This window comes from Ahaetulla prasina, chromosome 2, assembly GCF_028640845.1.
Source record: "Ahaetulla prasina isolate Xishuangbanna chromosome 2, ASM2864084v1, whole genome shotgun sequence".
Taxonomy (NCBI): Eukaryota; Metazoa; Chordata; class Lepidosauria; order Squamata; family Colubridae; genus Ahaetulla; species Ahaetulla prasina.
Window position 1 is genome coordinate 55,623,686 of NC_080540.1, and position 22,892 is coordinate 55,646,577.

Below are 22,892 nucleotides of genomic sequence, written 5' to 3' on the forward strand. Positions count from 1 at the left end.
TCTACTATTGACCTCACCCCATTCCTAAGAGGACCATAAGGGGCGTGCATAAGCGCACAAACGTGCCTACCGTTCCTGTCCTATATGCTTATACCTTTATATACTATATAACCTATCTGTATGATAGTTACATATATTGTTGTGACAAAATAAATAAATAAATAAATAAATAAATAAATAAATAAATATTTTAACTATTGCTCTTGGAAAGAAAGCACATTAATAGAAAACAGTGGCTGTGCATTTCTTCAGGGTTTTGAGCAATATATTTACATTAGCAAATCAACTTTCCCTCGGTCTTATACTGACTCAAATTTCACTCATTCTTCTTCCTCAGTCCCATCTTTCTTTCTTTCTTTCTTTCTTTCTTTTTTAAAAAAAAGCTTTTAAAAATTATTAAGCTTTTTCAAAACTAAAAGATAAACATGAAATAATATAAAGTAAGATGAAAAAAAAGAAAAAGGGAAAACTGGCATGAAGTAAAAAAAATTTAAAAAGTATATAAGAAAATACACATAGAAGAAAGAAAAACGAGACAGAAAATTTTACAGACCCATCTTGTCTTCATTGGCACAACATCCTGCAGGCCTTTGAAAATTCTGCCTCATTTTGAGTTCTCTTTAGGTCTCAAAATTCAGAAAATTGTACAAATTTGTCTGCACACATTATTAAAAGCAATTGCATCCAAAAAGGATTAAAAATCTTGAGAGAAGCTAACCATATATGACATATATTGATTTTGGTATTAGAATGAATCAGACTACAAGTAAAAAAAACCCCAAGGCACTGAGTAGACTTGAGCTCCATGGAAACCAACTTACGGTTCTTGCACTCTGTTTCCTAATGATCGGCGTAACCTGCTATGATCTTTTTGGTCTCTCAGGACAGACTAAGCTCACTTCAGGAAGAGCAAAAATAAAGCTTGTGAACTGCACACTGAGGCCAACTAAAATAATCTCCGGCCACCACTGACTCCACTCAATGCAGCATCTTAAATATTTCATTAATTGGTATTATGAATTCAACTCACGTTGCAGAAGGAAGTTCTAATCGTAGACAAGCATATCAACAGCACCTTCAGTGGCTTTATGATGGGTTTTAAATATAATATTTGTGCTCATTATGGGAATGGGGAAAATCCTGGCTGGCTTTGGAGAATGGGAAAACCCTGGGTGTTAAGTCCTCGGAGTCCCGACGAAGGCTTGCGCCTTGCCAACAGCAGGAGAATGCTGATTGGCCAAGGCGCGAGCTGAACAAATAGCGGGAAATCCGAGAACCGCTATTGGAGCAGCGGTTTGACATATAAAAGGGCTGTCAGGCGCGCTCCGTTGTTGTTGTGCCGTTCTGACTGTTGTTTTTCCTCAGCGCAGTTGTTGTCAATAAAGTTGAATTGGACTTTCCGATCGCCTCATTTGTACCCACCACTAATACTTAATACCGGGGACGTGTTCTATAAGTATGCATGATTTTTAAAAAAATCAGCCACTCTGATATCACAGGAAAATAACCCTGGTTTTCTTTCAGGCATGAGTGAGGAGGGGGCCGCCATTTTGAATATGGGGGCAAGCATTAGCAGGAGCTAGTAATGTCGGATATGAAATTAAATTGTCAGAACTGGACATGATTTTTGTTGCTACTGTTTTTCTTTCTCTTTTTTACATTGCACAATTGCCAAGATAGGACACGTTTTCATCGGTTATGCATAAAATTAGAGAGATAGGCAGCAAAGGTGAAATATCTCAATAGACGTATATTTCAAAAGTCCTATTTTTCTCTCACCACTTAAGGGAAAAGGCTCCAGTGAGGAAGCGTCTTTTAATATGTTCTTCTGCCGCCACTTCCCACCCCCCTTTTTCTGGGTGGAGGTTGCCAGATCTACTCCATTTGTATTCCAGAATGATGCTATATTTATCAGGGATTGCATGATACAAATGCTTTTAATCACATGCTTAATTATGTTTTATGACTATGGTAACACCTCATTTGGCAGTCTGTGATCTCCTTTTCACAAGAATATTAGTCTGTGCAAGGAAAAATGGGAAAGCCTTTAATTTCTAATCATATAAAGTTTTCTACTTGCAAATTTTAAAAATAGACTCCAATTATCCTTTTTCTCCCTTCTGTTCAATTGTGCCTGATTCTCAGAGACTACCTGAACAAATACTATTAGTATTTTATTTATTTATTTATTTTGTCACACGGTATATATAAGCATTAACATGAAATACACAGTATATATAAGCATAAGCATGAAATAACTATACAATATATAAGCATATATATAAGTACGAGTATGTAATAACTATATTAATTGGATATAATGAAAGAAAACAATAGGACAGGAACGGTAGGCACTCTTGTGCTCTTATGCATGCCCCTTACAGACCTCTTAGGAATGGGGTGAGGTCAATAGTAGACAGTTTTTGGTTAAAGCTTTGGGGATTTTGAGAAGAAACCACAGAGTCAGGTAGTGTGTTCCATGCATTAACAACTCTGTTACAGAAGTCATATTTTCTGCAATCAAGATTGGAGCGGTTAACATTAAGCTTGAATCTATTGTGTGCTCGTGTATTGTTGCAATTGAAGCTGAAGTAGTCTTTGACAGGAAGGACATTGTAATAGATGATTCTATGAGTTAAACTCAAGTCATGCCGAAGACGGCATAGTTTTCTAAACCCAGGATTTCAAGTCTGGTAGCATAAGGTATTTGTTGGCAAGGTTTTCAGAAGTAGTTTGCCATTGCCTCCTTCTGCGGGCTGAGAGCATGACTGGCCCAAGGTCACTTAGATGGCTTTGTGCTAAAACCCAAGAACTTCCAGTTTCTAACCTTATGGCTTAATGACCACACCAAACTGGCTCTCCAAATTATTTTAATGGTGGCTATTTTAAAGCCTCCCTTTCTGTCTAGAGTTGTTTTTGATAGCCACAGTCCTGGAGTGGGGTAAAGTATGATTATTTATGGTGGTATGCTATTGTACAATTTGTCTAGTTTTGGCTTTGCATGTTGCATGAGCCCTGATACTATGGTTTGTAAATAATAACTTATATTTTAGCTTATCTTATAGTCATGGATCAAAGGAAAAATTAGAAATTAAATAAAGGAGATAAAATAAATTGCAGTAGGATAAGAAGTGACTATAAAAAGAAAAGGGGAAAATGAAAATATAGTGGCATTAATAAGAATAGTAACAGTAGAAAATAACAAAAACTTGCTGAGCACCATAAGACATATAGTGGCAATTGTGGATCTATCTAATTCTAGGTAGACTTATCATGTTCTAATCATAGTTACTATGGTACAAATCTTTACACAACTTTCTTAGACGTTTCTCTAAACTAGTCCCTTACTGAGGAGATTAATATTAGGCATGAGGTGTGGTACACAGGGCAAGTCAGAGAAGCAAATGCGGTTGGCTCAGCCTCTGTAACTGAAATGTTCTTGATAAGAGGAAGTATGAAATATTTCCTCCCTGACCTTTGAGGGTAAGGTTAAAATCTCACCAGAATAAAGGTCCTTCTGTGTGGAAATGTAATAAAGATTTTTGAGGATAATATAAGGAGTGCACATAAGGACATCAAGGGTGAAATTATGTTTTAGACATATCATTTTGTAAATCTAAATCAAATGCACTGTGTTTAACCTTGGCTACCACTTTCTTAAATCCAGCCTGAGCAAGGTGTGCAATAGGTAATAGACTGCAATAAGCCGAAGAAGCTGGGAGTGACTTTATCATGATTTTATACATCTCAGTCATGTTTTGCCAGACTTGCATTATTCCTCTTTGAATAAATTAATGACACTAGGTGCAGCAAACAACCTTAGCATTGACAATGAAGATTCTGAAGTGGTGAATAACTCTGATCTTTTAGGATTGACTGTTAATAATAAAGGAATGAGCAGATAAGAAATATTCCAGAGACTAGCCCTTGATAGTGATGAAGGCCTTTGAGAAGATGTTGAGAAGTGACTCGACCTACAAAGATACAAATTGTGCAGGCAATCATTTTCCCTCTATGGAAAATCTCCCTTATTTTCCCTCCCACACTCTATGGGAGCAAAAGTTGGAAGTCAAAGAGGCAGAACCAAAAAAGTAATGACACTGGCATGCGAGAAGAATCCTATGAATACCAAGAAAAGAAATACATGGATCATAAAATAAAGTAATCCAGAGTTCTATGTTAAGGCACGAATGACCAGACTTAGATTATAATGTTACTTAGTTCCTTTGAGTAGTCCATTATGGCGAAGAAGGAAATAACAGAGTCAAACAGCAAGGACACAAGTACAACAATGATGGGTACAGCATCAAAAACCTGAGAGGCCAGGTAGGGGATCAATCATCCTGTGTAAGATGTTTGTGGTTACAAAGAGTTATCAACAGCTTGATGGCACATAATCAACTAATAATATCAAGATCATAGCATGGAAAGTGATCGTTTTTGTTTTTCCACTTTAGTTTAACGTGGAATCTGTTCATAGACTTCTCGTGATTTGTTTCACACTCAGTCCCTGAAAGTCATTGAGCAATTCCATCTCCTTCTACCAATAACATAGAAATAACATTCAAAAATTCAAATTCCACGTATTTTAAAGTTGCCAGGTTTGGGAAACCCTGCTCTAAAATATTCCTGATGGAATTACCTTTATAAAGGAATACTGACTTCAATCACCAAACCTTGTTCTCCTTACCGCCATATATTTTCATCTGAGACCAGTTGTAACAAATCCATTAGTAGGTGGACATGAACCCCAAGAATGACTGCAGCATGTCAAGGAATATCAGTTTCCTTTGAATGAGTTATAATATTCAGATAAATTGCATCCTTGAGTTCTGAAGGAACTTGCTGATTAGTCCATTTTTATATACTATTTTTGAGAAAGTTTGAATAAGTCGTGAATATTGTTCTGATTTTCAGTGGGGTGGGGTTGGGGAAGAGAAAAATTCAGGGACTTACAGGATAGCTAAATCTGACACAGTTATCTGGAGAAATGCTAAAGTACATTAACAATCAGCTGATCTATAAGCCCCTGCAAAAAAAGAATGGTTTTCTCAAGAACAAAACTTTTCAACCTGACTTGATTTTTTTAGTTCAAGTAACATTATTGATAGATTGTGGGAATGCTGTAAATATCATATATTTTGATGTCAGCAATGCATTTGACAAAGTGCCCATGACATTCTGATTAGTAAGGTAATTGAGTGTGGGCCGGACAGCGTGATAATTAAGTAGAAGCCTAGCTGGCTTGAAAATCAGAGTCAAAGAACACTTATCAATGATTCCTTATTAAACTGGAGTGAGGAGCCCTGGGCATTGTACTCTTCAATATTTTTATTGATGACATGGATGAGGAAGTAGAGAGGATCTTAAGCAAAATTGCAGATTCCACAAAAGTTAAATTCAGTCCTGGTGAACTCAACCTGGTAAACTTAATTGATTTCTGACATATCAATTGAAGTTATGCAAAGGCTTCCCAATATGCAAAGTAACAGCAAAAAATAAATAAATATGGAGAATTACATTTTCCATACAAATAGAAACATAGCTGAGTAGTTTACAAAGTACCACACAGGTCTTGCAAGTTAGAAAAATTTGAAAAGAGGAGCTTTGTAAATATTCCCACATATTGCAAAGGACTTTTGAAAGTATCACACAGACAAATACCTATGTAGTTTTCCTAACAATGATGCAGAAGTTCATTTGCCATTACCTTTTTCTAGAAAATCTAGCCTACAGTTTTGATATTTCCTGGTGATTCTCTCCTCCAAGTACTAACTATGTTTGATCTTTCAAGATCATTGAAGGCCAGCTAGATGCTACCAGAAGTTCCAGAAGACAAAAATAGTATCCAAAATGAGCTTGAAATTTTAGAGAAGAAGGTAACAACAACAGACTGAAAGTTCACAGAATTGTACTCCATGGAAGAAGAATTAAAACGGGGAATACTGTATGTATTCCCACAATGGTATTTACAGAATTTTTTTTACATACTGTATGTGTTAATTACAAATTGAATTTGAATCAACACCACAAAGTGATGGTAAAAAAAATGCCAGTGTAAATTAGGCTATATCAAAAGACATCAAAATTCTAAATAACAGAAAGGAATGGTTTCACTGCATTCTGCATTAATCAGGTCCCACCCTAAACATGATGTCCAGTAGTGGGCAGAGCATGAAGAAAGATTCAGACAAATTGACACAGTTTCAGAGAAGAGCAAAAAGATGATCAGGGTGCTAGAGATTAAGTCATGCAAAGACAGTTTGAAGGAACCAGGAATGTTTTCTTGATACAGGTAGACTGAAGGGAATAGGATAGCCCTTTTGAAATTCCTAAAAGGATATCATACAGAAGAAGGTCAAAACTCAAAATGACATAGGTAAGCTATAGGAAAGCAAATGCTACAGTAGTTGAATGTTAAGGACATTGTTCTAAAAGTTGCAGTATTTTGCCAATGGAACCAACTACTCAGTGAACATACCCCACTGGGTATGTTCAAGCAAAGACTAGTAGACAGGATGCTTTAATTTGGATTCTTCTTTGGAGCAAGGGAGTGGACCTGATGGCTTAAATCCTGGGTATCCAACCTTTTGGCTTACCTGAGCCACAATGAGTAAAGAGGAATTGTTGTGACTCGTCCTCCCTCCTCTCCTCATCCGGGCCCCTCCCGTCTCCAGCCGGGCCTTTTATCAGACTGAGTCTGATAATGAAGATGAACGGCCTGTCATGTCTCCAGCCCCTGGCCCTGGCCCCATGCCCAGAGAGGATTCCAGGAGTGGAAGGACAAGCCCAATAAACCTCACTCATACAGCGTGTGTTCCTTTGGCTCAGCCTTCAGAGCAGGAAGTCAGCCAGGTGCTGGAATTACTCGGCCCTACTCCCTCTGACCCCTCCCTTTCCCAGAAGCTGCCAGCAGATCCAGTTGAAGACAATTCAGAGTGGGAGGACCCTCGCTTCCGGAGATCTGAGAGGCGACGCCAGCAGAAGGAGGGGTGGGGCAGGCCTGGTTAAATGCTGAGTCATGGAGCCACACCCCACAGCCTATATAAAGGACCTGCTTTTGGCATTCCAATCTTGAGTCAAGCAAAGTCTTATCTAGTTTGCTGATATCGGACTCTATCGCTGAAGTCACAACTTGGACTCCTGCCTGCTCTGATAAACCTCGAAGGAACTTGGCAAGCTGCAAAGGCTTCGTTGCCAAGTTTGTTACAGATTTCCTTGACTCGTTCGTCGGAGTGGGAGTGGGACACGACAGGAATTGTCTTGGGCTGCATATAAAATATGTAACATAGTTAATGTATATAAATAATGCTAGAAATCATTGTACTAATGTTAAAAGTTTATGATCTTGTGGAGCCATATTACCAGCCACAGGCCCTAAATATTTCTTTCCAGCTGTCTGATTCTAACATGCATATTTATCCACAAAATAGCAAGGCAGGGAAAGCCTACAGAGGATCCTTTTTGAAGTTGTTTCTAATCCCTTTGCCACCAGTGGCCATAAGAGGCATTGAGGGGTCCTTGGTGCTCTCTGAGCTTGGGTGTTTTCTTGCAGACATTTCATTACCCAAACTAGGTAACATCATCAGTGCTATTAAAAGTCTGCAAGAAAACAACCAAGTTCAGAGAGCACCAAGGACCCCTCAGTTCAACTCTGTTATCAATAGTCTCTTTTCTCAATAGCAGGTATTTATTTCTGTGTCATAGCATAGCAATAGCATTTAGATGTATATACCACTTTATATTGCTTTATAGCACTCTAAGCAGTTTACAGAGTCGGCATATTGCCTCCAACAATTTGGATCCACATTTTACTCAGAAGGATGGAAGGCTAAGTCAGTTTGAGACAGTCAAGATCAAATTCCCAGCAGTGGGCAGAGTTAGCCTGCAATGCTGCATTCTAACCACTGTGCCACCATGGCTCATGCCCCAATGGCATTGCCTCTGCATCTGCATGTACCCTTTCTCTCCAAGGATTAATCATGGAGTGCGCAGACATGTTGGCTCTGACAGTGAAAGAAAATCTAATCATGGCAGATGCATATATATTGTCTCTCTGTGCGTATAAAGGTCTAATCGGGGCAGCTGCCCTGATTAGTCATACTCTCTGGATGTGTGTTTGTCCTATCTCCTTGTGTTGAGTCTCTGTGTGCTTTGTATGAATGAGTGCTGCATATGCTCCAAACTAGATTGTGTGACTATGAGGAAAGGAAGGGGCTTAGAATGGAGAGTTGGCTGCTTTCTGCATCATTCCCAAAGGCGTCTCCCAGAATCTGACATATTTTCTGGAATGATTTTCTCCACAACCCCGGATAGATCTGGCACATTTTCATACACAATGCTTTTTTTGCTGGCTTCTGTAGCTATACCTAATTTGATCCTGTCCTGTCCTGTTCTTAGAGGGTCGATGGACAGAGTGCCAAACTGGTTGATGTGGTTTATTCCCAAGGTATACTTGGGATTCAAGTGATTTAACAACCAGTTTTCTGCCCTAATGATTTCTTCCAACAACCAGTTCACCAAACTGCTCAGAAAGTTAACAACCGGTTCTCCCGAAGTGGTGCAAAATGGCTAAATCCCACCACTGGGTTGAGGGGAATAAAAAGAAAAAGTGGAGGAGAAAAGCAAAAATTTTAGAAACGCTGCCTTGTGGAATGACAAACTAAATGCTCTTAAATTTCTGACACCTCACAGTCAGTTTCAGAAGGTTTCTGTCATTATGATGTATCCAGAGCCAGACTGTCCTGGTCAGAGCTATTTCATTTCCTACCACCGGATACAGAGATGATCAGCGGATATAGGAAGACGCTGACACCTTCATTGTTTCCAGTAGTGCCATATAAAATGAAATGCAGCCAGAACTAGTCATTTTTACTCTTTTGCAGGGATGGAGAACCTCCCAGTTGTTGAAAATAACATCCCAGGTATCCTTAAAAAAATTCCAAAGATATTTGTTACAAGAGTAAAACCCACATCTATTTTTGTATGAGCAGTTTCCCTTAACATACAGTGCTTTGGCAATCACCCCTGATAAATGTAATCTTCAAAATAAATTCCCCAGGAAACCATTTTAATGCAAATTTCTCTAGTGTCATTATTTTTTTATGCAATTTAATTTTCCCAGAGCTGGCTTTTAAAATATAAATTTCCCTAACGTGAGTTCTTTCATTTTTTAAAGTAACTGCCCTTTTTTTTTTAATGTCAAAAGCAGGGTGTGTATGCAGTGGGTGTCTGTGTCTGAGAGGAACGGGTGACAGATTAATTGACAAACAAACAGGATGGGATGTTTTGGTGAGGAAATCTGACTGTGTGGATTTCAATGATGCCATCTGTGCTATGGCAGCATCAAGTGTTATTGGCTCCTCTCATACATACTTATCCACAGAAATCCAAGGTGGATTTTTTTTAATGCATTCTGGACTTTCTGGATTGAAATGCTGCCCTCTGCACACTCCAAGAGAACTGGAATCTTATATGACATTCCTGATTTGGTCTGGGGCTGAATCGTGATTAGTTTAACTAGTGGTCCAGCACCAGAAAACAGAAGTATACAAGGGTTGCCCTGATTACTGTCTTTTTCAGAGTATAAGACACACCTTTTCCCCCCAAAAAAGAGGCTGAAAATCTGGGTGCGTCTTATACTCTGAATGTAGCCCTGCCCAGTTTCTCAAACGGAGGTTTCAGAGACGGAAAGAAGCATCAGAAATGAAGCTTCAGAAAAAAAGCCCGCAAACAGAGCTTCAGGAAAAAAAGCCCCCAAACAGAGCTTCAGGAAAAAAACCCTCCAAACAGAGCTTCAGAAAAAAGCCTCAGAATCAGCATCAGAGGCTTTTTTTTCTGAAGCTCTGTTTCGGAGGCTTTCCGAGACAGAAAAAAAGGTTTTTTTGAAAGGGAGTTTCAGAAGTTTCAGAGGCAGAAAAAAAAGCAAAAAAAAAAAAAAAAAGCAAGGCACAGAGCTCACAACCAAGGAACCTGTTGCTAAAATTCACCTCTGGAACTGCTGATTGGGGGTATTCCAAGAGGCCGATCTACCTGCCAATCAGTTTTTTCTTATTTTTCTCCCCAAAAACTAAGGTGCATCTTATACTCTGAAAAACACAGTATATTGAGAAGCAGCCATCTCAGACAGCTAAAGTAGCTGCCAAGCTTTTTTCTGTTTTTCCGTTTGAAAAAAGTGAAACAAAAAATTAAAAAAGAACCAACAAATTTAACTTATAATACTGAAGAAGTGACTTCCTTGCTTCCTTTCTCATCCCCGTTTTACAAGTGCATTGTATATGCAAGGGAGGAGTATGAAAAAAGAGAAAAAGAGGGAACATTGGACATACTGGAGTCCTTCCATTTTGTGAGACCATTTCAAGCCTCATCTCTATGCCAGAGAATGGAACAATGGGTCAATTAATTTTCTTTTTCTGATTCAGTAGCCTGGGTTAAGTTGAGGTAAAACTGTGTAAATATTCCATCATTTGGTACAAGGGAAATAGGGGTGGGAGTGTAGAGTAAAATTCCTTCTTAATCTGGAATTACCTCAGCTTCCAAGTTCACACAATAGGCCAGGACTGCAATTAATTTGGTTAAGCATATGAACCAAACACTGCCAATTGTTATAGGAAAGTCCAATAGCAATGATACCTGGACTCATTTCTTTTTCCTGGGAAATAACGGAAAAATCCACTCTTTAATATCCTTGCAAGTATAACTGAAAGCAAATAGCACTTATGATGGCTGGTTGACATTTCACAGTCCAAACTTGATATTCGGAGGAATTTCTTTACTGCCAGAGCTATTAAGCTGTGGAAGAATCATGGGGGTGTCAGCACTGGAGATTTTCAAACAAAGATTGGACAGCCCAGGTCCTTGGGAAAGATTTGATAAGTGGGCAAAAATGCCAAATCCTGTCAAAATACCTAGCTGATTGTGTGACCATTCATAAAGAGTTGTGAACCTAATCTTTCTCCGGTAATATTACATTACTAACCAGAGCATACAAAACATTTGCTAGACCAATTCTTGAATACACCTCATCTGTCTGGAACCCGCACTGCATATCGGACAGTAATACAATTGAACACGTTCAGAAATATTTCACTAGAAAGAGTCCTCCACTTCTCAGCTCACAACAAAATACCTTATGCCACCAAACTTGAAATTCTGGGCTTAGAAAATTTAGAACTACGCCTCCTTCGGTATGACCTGAGCATAGCTCATAAAATCATCTGCTACAATGTCCTTCCTGTCAATGACTGCTTCAGCTTCAACCACAACAATACACAACCACACAATAGATTCAAACTTTAAGTAAACCGCTCCAATCTCGATTGCAGAAAATATGACTTCAGTAACAGAGAAATTAATGCCTGGACTGCACTACCAAACTCTGTGGTCTCATCCCAAAATCTCCAAAACTTTAACCTAAGACTGTCTACTGTTGACCTCACCCCATTCCTTAGAGGTCTGTAAGGGGCATGCATAAAAGTACCAGTGTGCCTATTGTCCCTGTCCTAATGTTCCCTTTAATTGTATTCATTTTATGTATTCAATTCATGCTTATATTTATATGTATTATCTAATATGTATTTGACAAAATAAACAAATAAAAATAAATAAATAAATAAATAAATAAATAATAATTGCATCCAAGCAAAGCTATCATGATACATTTGTACATAACAATCTCCTAACAATACAAGGTTAGAAGAAGAGAGAAATCTAATCTTGCAACAGGAAGAAAATAGCTTTCTATGTTGATAGGTGTAGAACCATTTGATTTTTACCCTAATGTGATTTTTAAAAGGGAAAATAACCCTGTTCCTTCTTACTACTAAACGCTTCCAGGATCCAGCTGTGCAGTTATTACAAAAGGTCACCACAGAGTGAGAAATTTAGTTTTCTCAATCCACCCATTGGAATTTTTTTTAAATTTTTTTATTTATTTGTCACAACAGTATATATAAGCATAACATGAAATAACTATACGATATATAAGCCTATATATAAGCATAAGTATGTAATAACTATAAGAAATTGGATACAATCAAAGGGAACATTAGGACAGGAACGGTAGGCACGTTGATGCTCTTATGCATGCCCCTTACAGACCTCTTAGAAATGGGGTGAGGTCAATAGTAGACAGTTTTTGGTTAAAGCTTTGGGGATTTTGGGAAGAGACCACAGAGTCTGGTAGTGCATTCCAGGCATTAACAACTCTGTTACTGAAGTCATATTTTCTGCAATCAAGATTGGAGCGGTTCACATTAAGCTTAAATCTATTGTGTGCTCGTGTATTGTTGTGATTGAAGCTGAAGTAGTCTTCAACAGGAAGGACATTGTAACAGATGATTCTATGAGTTAAACTCAGGTCATGTCTAAGGCAGCAGAGTTCTAAATTTTCTAAACCCAGGATTTCAAGTCTGGTGGCATAAGGTATTTTGTTGTACTCAGAGGAGTGGAGAATTCTTCTTGTAAAATATTTCTGGACACGCTCAATTGTATTAATGTCCAAAATGAGGTATGGGTTCCAGACAGGCGAGCTGTATTCAAGAATTGGTCTAGCAAATGTTTTATATGCTCTGGTTAGTAGTGTAGTAGTAGTAGTGCAAGATTAAGTTTACAACTCTTAAAGCCTTTTTTGTGATGTAGTTGCAGTGGGCTTTGGCGCTTAGATCATTTGATATGAAAACTCCAAGGTCTTTAATGGGGTAGGGGTCATCTACAAGGTAATGTCCATCAAGCTTGTATTTAGTGTTCAGATTCTTTTTTCCAGTGTGTAAGACAGAGCATTTGCTGGTTGAGATTTGGAGTTGCCAAGTTTTTGACAATTCCGACACAAAGTCAAGGTCTTTTTGAAGGGTAGCTGTATTGTTGAAATCTCACAGTGTATCTGTCTGTGATGAATAGGTCACTCTGATTTTGAAAAAAGGAAGGATCTCCTCTTGAAAAAGCAAAGAAGAACTTTATGGAGCTGAGGATATTAGCTGTGATCATCTGAGTCTTTTTATCTGTTCATTTTCTGGTGTTTTATCCAGTGATTTTTTTCCCAAGCTTGGACTGCAGTTAAGGGCCACTTTTGAGACCAATAATCATAAGAACTAAGGGAGAAGACAAAGAAATATCAGGGCAAGAAAAAGCAAATTATGTGGACTTTGATTTAAAAAGAGGTTGCCTTGTAAGCATCATGTAGCAACTGATGGAATTCAAGTTGAAATTTGGGAGAAACATTTGAATCAAGTACAAAGATGATTCAACAACCACCACAGGGTTTTTCTGTTTCTGGAAGAGGACAAACTAAGGTTGAAATGCAAACTACCAGAAAATAAACCAATGATTACTTGACAAATTATTCAGAAATGATTAAAAACATTGCTTCTTCTTTGCAGTTTGATCCTGCATGATTAACGTATTTGTGAAAGAACTTGAACTATAATACCTCTCCAATTAAATGACTGTGGGGAATTAAAAAATGATCTCTGTGGTACATGAGAACAACAGACAAAACTAAAATTAGATCTGTCTTGTGTTTCTTCTCTAGAATAGAATAGAATAGAATAGAATAGAATAGAATAGAATAGAATAGAATAGAATAGAATAGAATTCTTTATTGGCCAATTGTGATTGGACACACAAGGAATTTGTCTTGGTGCATACGCTCTCGGTGTACATAAAAAGAAAAGATACCTTCATCAAGAATCATAAGATAAAACACTTAATGATAGTCATAGGCTACAAATAAGCAATCAGGAAACAATCAATATCAATATAAATTGTAAGGATACAAGCAACAAAGTTACAGTCAGACAGTCATAAGTGGAATGAGATGGGGGATGGGAACGATGAGAAGATTAATAGTAGTGCAGACTTAGTACACAGTTTGACAGTGTTGAGGGAATTATATCCGACCCATCTCAAAAGGAAGGTTGCAGAGATCTCCTTAAACACAGAAATAAAGTAGCCAGATGTGAGTTTATATGGCAAAAAAATAAAATAAAAAAAATCAGTAGATATTAGTGAACAAAGCTCTGACAGAGAGACCAGAGGGCAGTTCAGAAACATTAATTCTGAACTGTGACTGGCAGCTTTAAATGGCAACTTTAATTTGCCAGAGGCACTGGGCCAGGTAGTTAGATGGGCCAGCTCTATACAATGTGAGTTGTGTACTTGTCACTGGTGCAGTATGTTTTATTATGTTTTATTGTTATTATTTTCCTTGCTACTGGATGTTTTTAACCCTTGCAAGCCACTCTGAGTCACTTGGGGAACAGTCAGTTGATAAAATCATCAGAGCAGCTTCATTAATTCACTGTAAAGTTAGAGCCATTTTGGCACTTGGCAAAAAAGACAGCAGGCAGAAGAACAGAATGAGCAAGGAGCACAAAGCACAGGGTAGGGGTAGAAATGGGGGAAATAACCATTGGGAATGCAATAATGCTAGGCAACCTGATGGTTCATTTTTCAAGTTTTATAATAGCCTCCCACTGAAGTCTAAAACATCAGGAGAGCACCAAGTTATTTATCCTTAGAAACTCTTTAATTCTACTTTTAATGTATCAATTCATAATTTTTTAATCATGCCAGAATTCCAGCCAAGGAAGATTCCATTGTTGGGAACAATTGAGGAGCACATGGCATCCTTTTCTAGCCCAGGCAGTGAATAATACAGTCCACGTTTCCGATAGAAAGAGAAGAAGTAGATGGACTTAGGGAATGGCCAACTACAAGGATACAACCTGACTGGGAAAAAAAACCCTCCAACAACTTCTTTTACAGTTTCTGCCTTGGATTCTCATGATTCAGATGTAAGCAGCCTACTGATTTAATCACATCCACCTTTAAATCCCATTAATATGAGTAAATCTGGATCCAGTTCAGGTCTTTCAATATATTTTCCCAATCATGAGAACTAAAGCTTTCCCCATTTTTGTTTTTTCAAGACAGTGAAAACAATTAATCCACATGGGCATATGCAGCCTCCATTCTAAGGGTTTCCAGCTAAAGAATAGAATAGAATAGAATAGAATTTTATTGGCCAAGTGTGATTGGACACACAAGGAATTTGTCTTGGTGCATATGCTCTCAGTGTACTTAAAAGAAAAAGATATGTTCATCAAGATACAAAATTTACAACACAATTGATGGTCAATATATCAATATAAATCATAAGGATTGCCAGCAACAAGTTATAGTCATACAGTCATAAGTGGAAAGAGGTTGGTGATGGGAACTATGAAACGATTAATAGTAGTGCAGATTCAGTAAATAGTCTGACAGTGTTGAGGGAATTATTTGTTTAGCAGAGTGATGGCCTTCGGGAAAAAACTGTTCTTGTGTCTAGTTGTTCTGGTGTGCAGTGCTCTATAGCATCATTTTGAGGGTAGGAGTTGAAACAGTTTATGTCCAGGATGTGAGGGGTCTGTAAATATTTTCATGGCCCTCTTCTTGATTCGTGCAGTATACAGGTCCTCAATGGAAGGCAAGTTGGTAGCAATTATTTTTTCTGCAGTTCTAATTATCCTCTGAAGTCTGTGTTTTTCTTGTTGGGTTGCAGAACCGAACCAGACAGTTATAGAGGTGCAAATGACAGACTCAATAATTCCTCTGTAGAACTGAATCAGCAGCTCCTTGGGCAGTTTAAGCTTACTGAGTTGGCGCAGAAAGAACATTCTTTGTTGTCCTTTTTTAATGATGTTTTTGATGTTAGCTGTCTTGCGATATGATAGAACCTAGAAATTTGAAGGTTTCTACTGTTGATACTGTGTTGTCTAGTATTGTGAGAGGTGGAAGTATGGAAGGGTTTCTCCTAAAGATTAGGACTGCTTCCAAATGAAAATGTTATTATGGGATTATCTCCATTACGAGTTAGATTGGGCAATCTACAAAAAATGAAAATGAATGAATGAATAAATTTCAACCAGTTGGAGAAAGGGTGGAAACGAGGAGAAGGAAGGAATGCAAACATTATAATCCCTTTGCAGTCTTCTGTTTTCTCAGGGCTGATTCCACATTTCTTTTTCCTTGTTGAAGAAGGTTGGACTTTGGGGACAAGGATAGCCAATGCTAGTTGAATAGATGTTGTAGCATGTGATTTTATCCCAGCAACAATGAAATATGCAAATATTTTAAAACTCTGCAGCCCCTATCCCACCCTGAGCAACTTCACAGCTTCCCATTTATCATCGTTTTAGCAGGATAATTAATGGCAAATGACCATTTTAAAAAAAACTTTGTTTTAATGCTTTGCTTTGATTAGCATTCCGGAGATTTTACCACATCAGTTTGCTCATTAACACTGGATGTTTGCCTTTGAACATGTGATCAACCTTCATAAGAAAGCATAGAGGAAATCAGATGTTAAGAACATGCTGCCTCTGGGATTTGCTGACTGGGTTTGCACATCAGAATATTCCTTGATGCTGTAGTATCATCTCTGTGAACCAGAAATCAGAGAATGAAGATGCATTAAACTTTGGATTGAAAGATCTGTGGAAAATGGAGAGTCTTTATTAGAAAGCAAAAGGCTGACCTCCAGCAGAAAGGAGGTTATTACTAAGGTTATTTTTCACAATCATCCTATAAGCCATTTCCTCCCTTATAAATTAAGCAGCTTGTTGGCAGTGTGACTTCTGGCAATTGTCCAACACATCAAATTAGAATGCAGTGATTTGTAAAACAGAACCCTTCCCAGTCATATAAATGTGGAGCAATTCTAGCCCACGGTGTTCTCTGTATATAGGCGAGGCTTACCTCTTGATAGGGCAGAAGGTGAGCAAATAAATATGTTTTATTGCTCTGGATGGATGAAACATGCAACATTAACTCAGAACCTGCCAACTTAATTAGCAAGCAGTAATGACCACACAAGGACAGATCTCCATCATACCAAGGGAAAATGCCCTTCATAGTTCCTTGCAGGAAAAAAAACTAAACCTTGCCTCTGAAAATCTGCATTTAATATTTCACACAAATACTCCCCAACCTACATAGATATGTTTGTACATGCATATCTATTCCCTGTGCTACTCTCTCTTTTGGGATAAGTAATATTTTCCAAGCAGTGGGGAGTCAAGAGCCATGAGATCAGAAAGGTAAAGGAAATATAATTAGTGCTATACATCTATATGTCAACTCTTATATTCCCTTTTGTTCATTAAAATTCTCATCTCTTTCACTTTTAGAATTTCATCAACTCCTCTGAACTACTCCTTTCTTGATCTTTCCCTTGTTTGAAATGAGTCACCCTTTTTCCAGATATGTGGTTGCATTGTAATTATCTCAACATACTTTCTTCCTTCATTCTTGTATTGGACCTGCATTCATTCATCACGCTATGTCAGTTGGTTTTACGACACATTCTTCTTATATACCCCATTCCCACTGCATTAAATGTGTGTGAAACTCTTCCTTTCATATATCCAGATAGACACAAGTCAAGTTTTATTCCTAGCCTCTTTAGCTTCTTTGAATAAACATTCATTCCTCTCTCAAAGGTGCTTTTTTCAAGAGGCAACTGGACTTTTTAGTTTTTTTTTTGAAGACGTTTCGCTTCTCATCCAAGAAGATTTTTGGATTTAAATTTCTTGAAGATAGCTGGACATTTTCATTCTTTTAGCGAGTCATTCAGGTCACCTGGAGGTTTGTCTGTGTCATCAGGATCACTGGAGTGGTGCAAATGGGTGTGGAGCCTTCTTGGAACTGTTGAAAGGACTGTGTTGTTGATTGGAGATAGATGATGTTGTATCCCTCCCCCTCTGGTGAGAGAGGACTGTTCAGTTTTGACATAGATGGCCTCTTTGACCCCTTCTTCAAACCAGCAATCCTCTCTGTCCAAAATATGGACTTTGTTGTCTTCAAAACAGTGGTCTGTGTCTTTTAAATGCAGACGGACTGCTGAATCAAGTCCTGATGTGTTTGTTCTCCTATGTTGTGCCATGCATCTATGAAGTGGTTGTTTTGTTTCCTCAATGTACAGATCTGTACATGGCTCACTGCATTGTACTGCATATACCACATAGCTCTGTTTCTATCTGAGTGTTTTATCCTTGGGGTGGACAAGGATAAAACACTCAGATTATCCTTTGGGACAGCCATGACCCGGATGACTGAGAATCTCCATAGACATTCATTCCTCTCAATAGGCCCAATACACCCCACTACTTTTTTAACCAAACAGTTGCATATTTTAACATTTACCCATTTCCACATATTCTATCAAAGTATATAATGTGCAATTCCCTCTATTTCTCCTGCTAAGCACAAATACTTTGATTTTTGTATTTTCTGAGTCATATTCCTCATTGCATCATGTGGTCTATCTACTATTCATTGCTAATCATTAAGGTCCTTAGGCAACACCTTGGCATCATCTGCATACTTCAGTACACACATACATTCAAATCCCCAACCACAGTTTTTAACACAATAGCCATATATTTATTCATACTAAATAAATTAAATAACCAAGTGAACATCACAGTCCTTGACTTACTCCCTGGGCAATACTGAAGCATTCACAAAGCTTCTATTCTATTTATTCTAAGACACATGATAATTCCATCACATACCACTCTTAGTCCATTTAGCAGAGGACCAATCTACTTGCTAGCTCTGTTCTGTTCTGCCGTGGTTAATAAACAGTTCATAATAAATTAGTTATCTATAAGAAGAGCAACAGCCTTTCCCCTGTGTTAATGAATGATTATAACTACTCAAGTCTCTGAAGGGACTCCAAAATAGCCATCTTCAGAAGGTTATGAGAGTGGAAGCTACTCTTGCCTTGAAGGACAAGCCATGCCAAAAAGAAGGAGAATCCTCACAGATAATGCCCTCCTCTTTGCGTTCCTTTGCATCACACCTTTCAATGGAGACTTTCAGCAATCATTCTCTGCTTTCTTCTCATAAACACCCAGCTCCTGGATCAGAGAGGGATTACAAATTGCACTTGGAAACACACTGGTACAGTGAGGCCCTTGATGTTCTCTCTGAACTTAGTGATTTTCTTGAAGACGTTTCATTATCAAACCAGGTAACATCAGTCACTCCCTTCCAGCACTGAGGATAGTTACCAAGTTTGGTAATGAAATATCTGTAAGAAAGCCACCAAGCTCAGAGAGCACCAAGGACCCCACAACTGAACCCTGAGCTACAAACATTCTCTTCTATTAGTAACATACTGGTATATCATACAATCAGACAAATATTTGAAGGTATCTATCCAGTGGTGGGCTGCAACTGGTTTAACAACCAGTTATGTGAGCGCACACTTTGTGTGTGTGCGGGCTTTGCATACGCACCTAACGTGCTTGTGCACAGCGTTCAGACTATAACAATTTGAAGCTCAGCTGCTTACCTGAACCGGTCCAAGCCAGCATCAACCCACTACTGTAGCTATCTTAAACCAGAGTCAAAATAATTCCTAAGGCATTATATCCACTAATTAAAAAGTCCCTTTGGAAAAGCTCTATTTTCACCCATTTCTGGAGGGCTGCAAAGGTTGGGCCAAGTCTAATTCCCATCGGTGAATTATTTTACAATAGAGGCAACATAATAGAGAACACTTCCTTCTTGTTTTGGCCTTTCTACTACCCTATGAGTAAGGGGTTATCAACCATTTTTTTCTTGAGATTTTTGTGTCAAATGGGTTGACCCTGGTTGAAGGAGAGGACGCTCTTTGTACCTTGGCACCAATCCATACAGGGCTTTGTAGGTTAATAGCAGCATTTTAAATTTCACCTGGACACTATTGGTGGCTGGGTCTTCAGCAAGGTTTAATATGTTCTTGCTGTGTAGTGTCAATTAGTTCACAGACCATTGCATTTTGTAACAACAGCAGTTTTCAAATGGTCATTAAAGGCAATCCCATGCTCAATATGTTGTTATAGGGCAAACATTCTCACCCAAAACTTTACAATTGAAATCCTAAATCCATATATTTGAGAAGATGCTCTTACTGAATTTAACAAAACTTACTTTTCAGTAGGCAGAGTAAAACTTTTACAACTAACCCTTTCATAAATATTGGATGAAACTGAATAGGAGTTAAGGCTAAACTAAGCAAAAGGCAGAGCAAATAGTGGTGGCAAAAGAGAAAATTGGTGGCCCCATCCACTGGTGCCATGGACATGATTAACCTCAAGGAAATGTGGCCTCTAACAGACAATAGAATCATAGAGTTGGAAAGGCTATTAAACCATTGAGTCAAAGCCTCTGTGAGCAGAAGAACTCAAATGGAAACATCCTCAAGATCTCTGCTTGAATAATTCTAGTGTGTCAAAGCCTACCGTTAGTTTGATGAACTGCTTTGCTGGCTGGGGAATTCTGGGAGTTGAAGTCCGCCAGGCTTAAAGTGGCCAAGGTTGGAGACCCCAGCCTTAGTGTAACTAAAGTGCTACATTTGGAACTGTGGGAAACAGACTTTGAGCTTTTTTTAAAAAAAAATTAGAAAATTTATATTGCCACTTACTCGCCCATGGCGACTCAAGGTGGTTTACACAAATATAAGAACAGGGAGGTCTGTTATATTCTGCTTACATGAATATAAAAACAGGGAGCTCTCAAGAAATTCATTGCCACCAGACTGTAATTTGACCATGATAGGAGACCAAAGACAAGTCCCCCAATTCTAAGTCACATAGGCATTGTTCTGACAAGAACACCAAATTGAGTGAGTGACTACATTCCTAATTGGGCCCTGGATGACCTGGGACAGGCCCATGGAAGTCATGGTTTCCATGAAATCTCAAGCTACCTATGACCCTGGTCCCAGGGATGGCAGGTTGAAATCCCCCAGCACTATAACCTGGGGAACTTCACCACCAATCTGTACTGAGGATACCAGGTGGGGAAGCTGCCATGCAGCAAGAAGACTGGTACAGCAATCCCACCTGACCCCTTGAGCCCAACCTAAAAGAAAAAATATCTCATTGTGAAGCTTGGTATCCTTTTGGATATTTGAAGACTGCTATCTACTATAATATCCTCCCTCCAATCTTCTCTTATCAAGCCTTAATGACTTCTCTTATCAAGCCTTAATGTCCAGTCTTTTGATCTCCCAGTTGCCTTTTTCTAAAATATTCTATATCCTTGCTCTAGAATGCTAAGGTCCATTTTGATATAGGAACCAACCAGGATAGCAATCTAGGCCACCAATACCATTCTAGTACATTTAGGGCAGAGGTCAGCAACCTTAAACACTCAAAGAGCCACAAAGGTCCTAACTGGAAGCCCCCGTTCAATTCTGGAGCTGACTGGAAGTCCGTTCCCCCATCATAGTCTCCTCCTAGCCCACCGGAAGTTGGGAAATGGGCTGTTTCCGGCATTTGGAGGGCCTCTGCGGGTGGGGGGAAGGCCATTTTTGCCCTCCCCAGGCTCCAAGAAAGCCTCTGGAGCCTGGAGAGGATGAAAAACGGGCCTACCAGGCTCACTGGTAACCTTTTTGCCATCGAGTGCCAAAAGTGCAGGGAGCGGGGGTGGTGGTGGTTGTGCGCACATGCGCGTGGGGCATTGAATTATAGATGTGGACATGTATGTGTGTGATTCCAACCCGCCCGCCCCCCCTGCCCCCCGCTTTTGGCACATGACGGCAAAAAGGTTAGCCATCACTGTCATGGCCTGGTGTCCTTTTTCCTCTGCTGACAGGAAGTCCAGTTCCCCCACCAAAGAGTCTCCTCCTAGCGCAGCATCCTTTTTCCTCTACCTGTCCTAACTGAAAGCCCTATCAATTGTGGAACTTACCAGCAACAGGGAGCTGCAGTAGAGGGATGAAAGAGCCACATGTGGCTCCAGAGCCACAGGTTGCTGATCTCTGATTTAGGGGAAACATTGGTAGCCCCACAAAACTTTATCAACCTCCATGATTTTCTTTACAGCCAGTGTTGTTGCCAACTAAATAACACCACATGCTGAAGAAAACAAATGCTGTTTATGTTTGTGATGGTGGATTAGTATTGCTGCAGCAGTGGAGAGCAGCAACATAAAATTTAATTTTTTAATAAAAAATTAAAAGTCTTTTGCCATCCAAAGCTTTCCCCATAGCAAAACTCGGTAAAACTCCTGAAACAGCAGTGAGTTCATCCCACCATCTGGATGGTGGGATGAAGGCCTGAGTTTGTAAACATACTTTGTAGCAATTGCCTGAACGACAAACTTTCAGAAGCATGGTTTCCTCTTCCTAGAAGAAACTGTTTCCAACCAATGCATTTTCAGAAGATGAAGATGCTTGGATACTTTTACATAATGATGAGCTTAGCCCCTAATATGTCCATCTGTTGGGATACTGCAAGATAGCCTGGAGTCTTCCAAAAGTTCTGGGCAATAATAAATTGGAAGCCATATGCCCAAACATTACAGAACATGTATGCCTTTATAGGATCATTAAACAATGGCAACTCAACACTTTGTTATCAACAACACGTAAAAAGACAATATAATCTTCTACTCCTCTCCCCACCTGTTCTCTTCAATGTTATATTGGAAACAGTAGCCTGCTAAATCTGACAGATAATGCGAAGACAGGATCATGATCAAACCTACAGATCAGTGATGGCTAACCTTTTTTCCCTCGGGTGCTGAAAGCATGTGTGTGCACGCAACAGCGCGTGCCCATGCGCCCACACCCACAATGCAATGCTGCCCACGAGTCCGACTCCCCTGTAGAGGAGTGTGTGACTCACCATTCTCCCCTGCCCCCTACGCTTGTGTATGCAACTTTCCCTGAGCTCCCCCTTGCATGTGCACATGACCCCCGCCCCCCCGCCCCCCCCGTGCATGTGCATAGGTTTCCTGCATGCATGGCAGAGACTCGAAAATCAGCCGGCTGGCAGGAGCTGGTTGGCATGCATGGTAGATGGCTAGGGCGACGGTTCGCATGCCCCCAAAGATGGTTCCATGTGCCACCTGTGGCA